The sequence below is a fragment of the Anabrus simplex genome, chromosome 1 (assembly GCF_040414725.1).
Source record: "Anabrus simplex isolate iqAnaSimp1 chromosome 1, ASM4041472v1, whole genome shotgun sequence".
NCBI lineage: Eukaryota > Metazoa > Arthropoda > Insecta > Orthoptera > Tettigoniidae > Anabrus > Anabrus simplex.
In genome coordinates, this window is record NC_090265.1 from 1011421390 (window position 1) to 1011427389 (window position 6000).

Sequence of the window (6000 nt, forward strand, 5' to 3'; positions counted from 1 at the left end):
TCCGTGATGGAAATAAAAGTATCGTCAATTCTTGTCTGTTATGATCAAAAGCATCCCTTATCTGCTCCAGTTATGTTAACTGTACACAGTTCGAGAAAGCTCAACGGATGGGATCATTGGGTCGAACGGCTTAAGTAAACTGCATTCATTAGATTCTAAAAGTACGCGGGTGCTTGCCTTGTATATTAAATTTACAGACTGGTCCATCACAATCATAATCTGTATGGAGAAAAGAAAGGATTTCAATGCCACTCAAAAAAATCTAATAACGCACCGTACAAATATATATTACGTGCCCCGAATCAACAGTCCTCTTCTAACGAACTAACTGCCCTGCGATAACCCCCCCCCCCCCCCCCCCCAGAATCTACAATTCCATCAAACCTAAGCTATATACCGAATCTTGATATTCTCGTTCAAGAACTCGTCACTCCATTCCAGTTTTTATAGTAATCGTTCTGAACAACCTTCGTGGCATCCCGATTCTACGAGCAATCTTTTGTTACCAACATGCTACACTTGAGAAGAAGGATGGAATAGTCCGTTAACATACACCAATAATCAGAGGGAAATGCACTAACCTAACCAACTAAACATCTCAGATGTTATGAATTAATAACGGCATTCACACAACAGCAATAATTCAGAATTGAAATCTCCTCTAAACCGCTTATACAAGTCGCAACAGACGGAATTTCGGGACTGCGACGCGATACAATGGGAGACCATTATCCTCGCTTTAAAGAGACTGCATAATACCACAACCACTTGAGGGACTCAGAACGCCAAAATTAAGAGTTCCGACGTTTGTGTACAATCGTGTAGGCTATTTTGCAAACATGTCCATTATAGTGAAAATATTATACAAAAGCAATATAAAATATAAACGAAGGAATGAAACGAAGCCACGGGATTTCTACAGCATACGCCGACAAATTTCCCACACTACAGTCCAATAGCTGATGAACCGAGGAAACTCGTTAAGATTACCAATTTAAAAAAAAAAAATTAAAAAAATCAAAATTATTCTAACTCAAATCCATTTATTTAACGAAAGCACCATACACCCTTTATCAAGAAGGTATTCAGGTTAATAATTAACTTTAAAATAGTTTCGTTTAGGAAATTTTTATTACAAATAGTTTTCTAATAATTTCCTTTCTCACTACTTATCCACTGACACTGTTCAGACCAGGTGCTGATATCGGGCATCCTCAGCATAGGTCATCCACACTTAACACTTCCCAATATGAGGCATAAAACTGCAGCAATGCAATACAGGATTAAGGTTACGAAAAAGTAACCTGCATCCGGACAACACTCAGAAAATCCGGCATAAGTATGCTGTAGAAATCCCGTGGCTTCGTTTCATTCCATCGTTTATGTAGTATTTTATATTGCTTTTATATAATCTTTTCGCTATTCTGAATATGTTTGCAAACTGCACGATTGTACACAAATGTCCGAACTCTATAATTTTGGCGTTCTGAGTCCCTAGGAAGTGCTTGTGATATTATGCAGTCTCTTTAAAGCGGGGATAACATCCGGAAACTGCATTTGAAGGGAAAAACGCACGATTTACTCTATAGTGAATTCACAGGAACATCACGACAAAGACGGAGCTAGGATAATTAAATGAATTCAGGTGGACAATGAAGTAGAAAATCAAGCAAAATTAAACCAATGTTCTGCTGTATCCTGTGCACATTACACGATTTCCAGATCATTCAATTTAGGCTAAAGATGATGAGTGCTGTTTGAAGGGGTCTAACATCTGGGTCATCGGCCCATTATAGGCTACAACCGCACAAAAATTGGCCGGCAAATATTTAATCTTCTACATTCTCGAAACGCGGGAATATTCGTAAATTGCGGATAGCCGATGGTCGAAGAGATTATAAAATAATAATAAATAACTAAATAAAACTTAAATAACTTATAAAACTTCGCATGACTACACGCCGCTCGAATATTTCAAAGATTTCCCTGCTCAGCACTTGGAATCTACCACCATCGAACGAAAGGATTTTGGGTCATCTTCAGCGACGGACAATTTTTGTGCGGTTGAATGTACGTACAAGAAAAATTGTATTCCTTTAAAACGCCTCTAATTGCTATGAATTTTAAGAGAGACCAAGGTGTCGGAATTCTGTCCCACAGGAGTTCTTCGACTGCCTAGGAGTCACCGACACAGAGTTGTAAGGAAGTATCACCGAACACACAAACCTAAGGACAACTAACTCAGTGTGCCAATGAGATCAGAATAATATTTTCTATGACCTATACATGTCTTTATGAATCTTACTTACTACGCCCTCATTATCCGCAAATAGCATTACATGCTATAATTTGCTATCTCCACACAACCACTTTTGTTGTTTTCTTAGGCAGGACTACAGGCCTAGCCAGTATCTTTTCCGCTTTAACAAAGCAATAAAAGGGGCAGTCGCCTCTTCTAAAAAGTTTTCACTCCCCGCATAACATTATTATGACCATTACCATGATGCAATTGGAATATTTATAAGACGACTAGAACCCCGTCGCCATGTTTTTCCATGAAGGAGTGCAGACCAGCGAGGAACCCAAAGCCACCTGCATCTACTCAGACCAGATTTAGAATCTAGAAATAATGTGGTAGTGCATATCAAAGGGTTCGGATTTAACTACGCCAGGTTATGCAGTACACATTCACTGCGATAGAAGCCAGATTATAAAACTTACGACTACACACCTCTCAAATATTTCCCCGCCAGCACGTATATATTTCAGTTCAAAGAAAATAACCAGTAACAGAATATTGAGAAAATGTATGGAAGTATTCTTAAATTATATTCGATGGACGAGAAAGGAAAAGCACATTTATAGGATATCCGGATAGGCTAAACAATAAGAATGACCTACTGTCCTAGTTCCAGTCTGCAGAGGAAAAAAATCCGGTTAGCTAACACAAGAGCAGACCTGCGAGGAACATAAAGCCACCTGCTTCTCCTCAGACCAGATTTAGAATCCAGAAAGAATGTGGTCGTATCGAAGGGTTCGAATATGACTTGACCAGGTTATGCAGTACACGTTCACTGCAACAGAAACCAGATTATAAAACTTTGCGTGACTCCACCACTCTCGTATTTCTGAGATTCCTCGGACAATCCCTACTTAAAACTGTAATCACTTGTTTAATTTCTGAATTAAATTATCCCGATTATCAGTCATCGTTTTTTATTACGTTCGCGCCTGACCAAGAACGGACTAACGAAATAAACAGAAATACAGAATCATGGAGTCCCTCGACATACCGTACCCACTCAGTAAAACAAACGCTGAAAATGGATCATTCCGAGTGCTCTCGCGATCTGTCATCGTATGAGCTTACGCGCCTACATGTTCACGAACCCAGTACCATAGGGTACGTTTATTCTCCTACGATCGATATTTAAAAAATGGAAACGAAGATTTCCGATTGTTCGGAGATAGTGTTACAGGTGTAATATATACGTGACGTGAATTTATGCTCTGCAGAACGTAACAAGCTGAAATTATATTTTAACTAGATCTAAAATGAAATAGCATAGTCCTAATAATGCTGAGAGACGTATGGTATGAATTCACGGCGAGGTCTATATTACATTTTAACTGCACGAATAGGTGCCTACTTCAAACACACCAAGTTCAGTACAGTTGGGTTATTTCTGGTTTCAGTACTTTACAGATACTAAAAAAGGTACTCTGTAAAGTCTGCAAGCATATAAACACGTAAACTATTCACGGTTTAAAGCGTGCCGATAGCTGCCGACCCACGCACTAGAACGGGTAACAAACAATGCTCATATGTAAATAACAACATATCAGGAGGTAAACTGTATATTGCGAGTTTCATCTTAAATGAACGTAACTCGTAATTTTTTTTCAAAGGGAACAAAGTGTAATTTTATCGTGCAACGCTACCATTTGACAAACGTAAGGCACTAATGAAGGTTCAAATCTGTCTGGCTCATAACAATATGAAACACCTGTGATCTCCACGTCACCAATCTCTGTTACGCTTGAATGAAGAGCCCACTGAGTATACATGCCGTCATATAAAATAATATGTAACTCCCCTACCACCAGTGTGTGGCAAGCAAGAAAACCATACAGAAAAATTACACAGCAACAACAAAAAACATACGTAAGTTAAGTTCTGCACTCACCTGTTCTAACGAAAATATATCCAATGTCGAAGATCAACAAGTCTTCATAGATCTGCGTGATTCTTCTTTACGTTTCCTCAAACATGGACACACGCGACACTAGAACACTCCACACTATTTTAGTGACTAATATCAAAATGGCTCCACAATAGGTTTCAGAAAGCAAAGAAGGTCCAGCTATCCCAACACTGCCAATGGAACTACGTCCTGTTGACAGACCACAAACCTACGTGGCAGATTTTTCTTTCACCAACCTGAAGTAATGTTAAAGCTATTCGCACTCGAAATTGTACAGTAATGTCAATGAAGTCAGCAAATATCATGCAATTATCGTACATAAAATATTGTACTTGGTCACAAACTTAACTTTTACACCAAATGTCACGGAGGACAGTTCAACAACACTGATTGGAAAACGCTACGAGCGTATGTCTTCCAGTATCCAAACAAAAAATTAACAACGGATAAGTTAAAATGTTTCGAATTGTTTGAACTTACACAAGATGAGCATTCCCAAAATGTAGATATCCTTGGCAGGTTAACTTCCTTCAAAACATAACTTCAATCACGTATATTCACATAACTTTTCACAAAAACACTATTATGTATTGTACTTCACTATTCACGCAAGCGCCATTAGCGGAAGAAACACGAAGGCAAGCAGCGATCATCAGCTTACGGAACCCTCGATGGCCGGGGCCAACATTCGCCTTCCGATCGTTCCAACACTACGAAACACGTAAGGCTTCGCCTTAATACGATGAGATAACTAATAACCCACACAGATTTACACTTGCACTCGATAAAACACGACGGTAAGCACAGGATATTTAACTGTAGCAGTAGAGATACGCGATACTGTAGTCCAGACGAACTGCTCACGAAGAGAGAACGTCACAGCAGCGCGCTCGCACTCGGAATGGCGAGGCTGAGAGCAGTGCGCTACGACAAAGGCGCAGCTCAGGGAGGGAAATGGAATTAAGTTGGTCGTGTCTCGTGTTGAGAGAAAACAGGTCTGCTCGCTACGTCGCTCGTTCTCTTCGCGCGCGGGTTTTTGGAGGATTTCTTTTCGTAATCTCCTTTATTACTCAACACAGAAACGACTCAGATTCCCTTACCATTCGTAACTACCAGAGGCGCAAGCTATGTTGAAATACGGCAATTCAAATAAAATAACTCCAAATAATCATGCCAGTTTTCTATAATCGTGTTCGCAAAGTCAGTAAACCTAGATCTGCGTACCTTATCATGATACATGATAATGTATGTATGTATGTATGTATGTATGTATGTATGTATGTATGTATGTTGTTGTGTCCTCAACCAGAAGGCTGGTTGGATTCTTAACGGCTTCACCATGAGCTATCGGGGGTCACTCCTCTGTTGGTGCGGGCGGTAGAGTACATCCTCGGTATTTCCTGACAGTTGTAAGGAGCAACTGAAAGGGGCATCTGCCAGGATCTCTCCAATTGGGAGCATAGATTAGTGACAACGCTTCCCCTAGATGAGTCTATCATTGTTTACTTATGCTAGGATCCTCACCTTTTATCTTTTCTATCCGATCATCCTTGGTCAATTCTTGTTCTCTTTCGAATCCGAGGATATTACATTTGCGAGGCCTAGGGAGTTCTCATTTTCACGCCCTCCATCGCCTTCCTCTTCCTTTTACCGATGCCTTCATTCTTCGAAGAGTCGTACCTGTTCCTTTTTTCCTTTGATTAGTAGGCCCTAGTCTATTAAGAGAGCAGCTGTACTTCCTCTTAAAACAATAATCACCACCACTACCACCTGTCAAAGATAGCCTAGGTGTCAT

At 40.0% G+C, this 6000-nt stretch overlaps 1 protein-coding gene across 1 annotated transcript in view; it reads right to left on the bottom strand.

Moving 5' to 3' along the window:
• Positions 1 to 4455, bottom strand: part of LOC136857790 (uncharacterized) — a 793681-nt gene extending 789226 nt beyond the window's left edge. Inside the window, exon 1 of the mRNA XM_068225167.1 lies at positions 4188 to 4455. The gene's annotated coding sequence lies outside the window, so the exon portion shown is untranslated. The remainder of the gene's footprint in view (positions 1 to 4187) is intronic.
• Positions 4456 to 6000: the final 1545 nt, after the last annotated feature.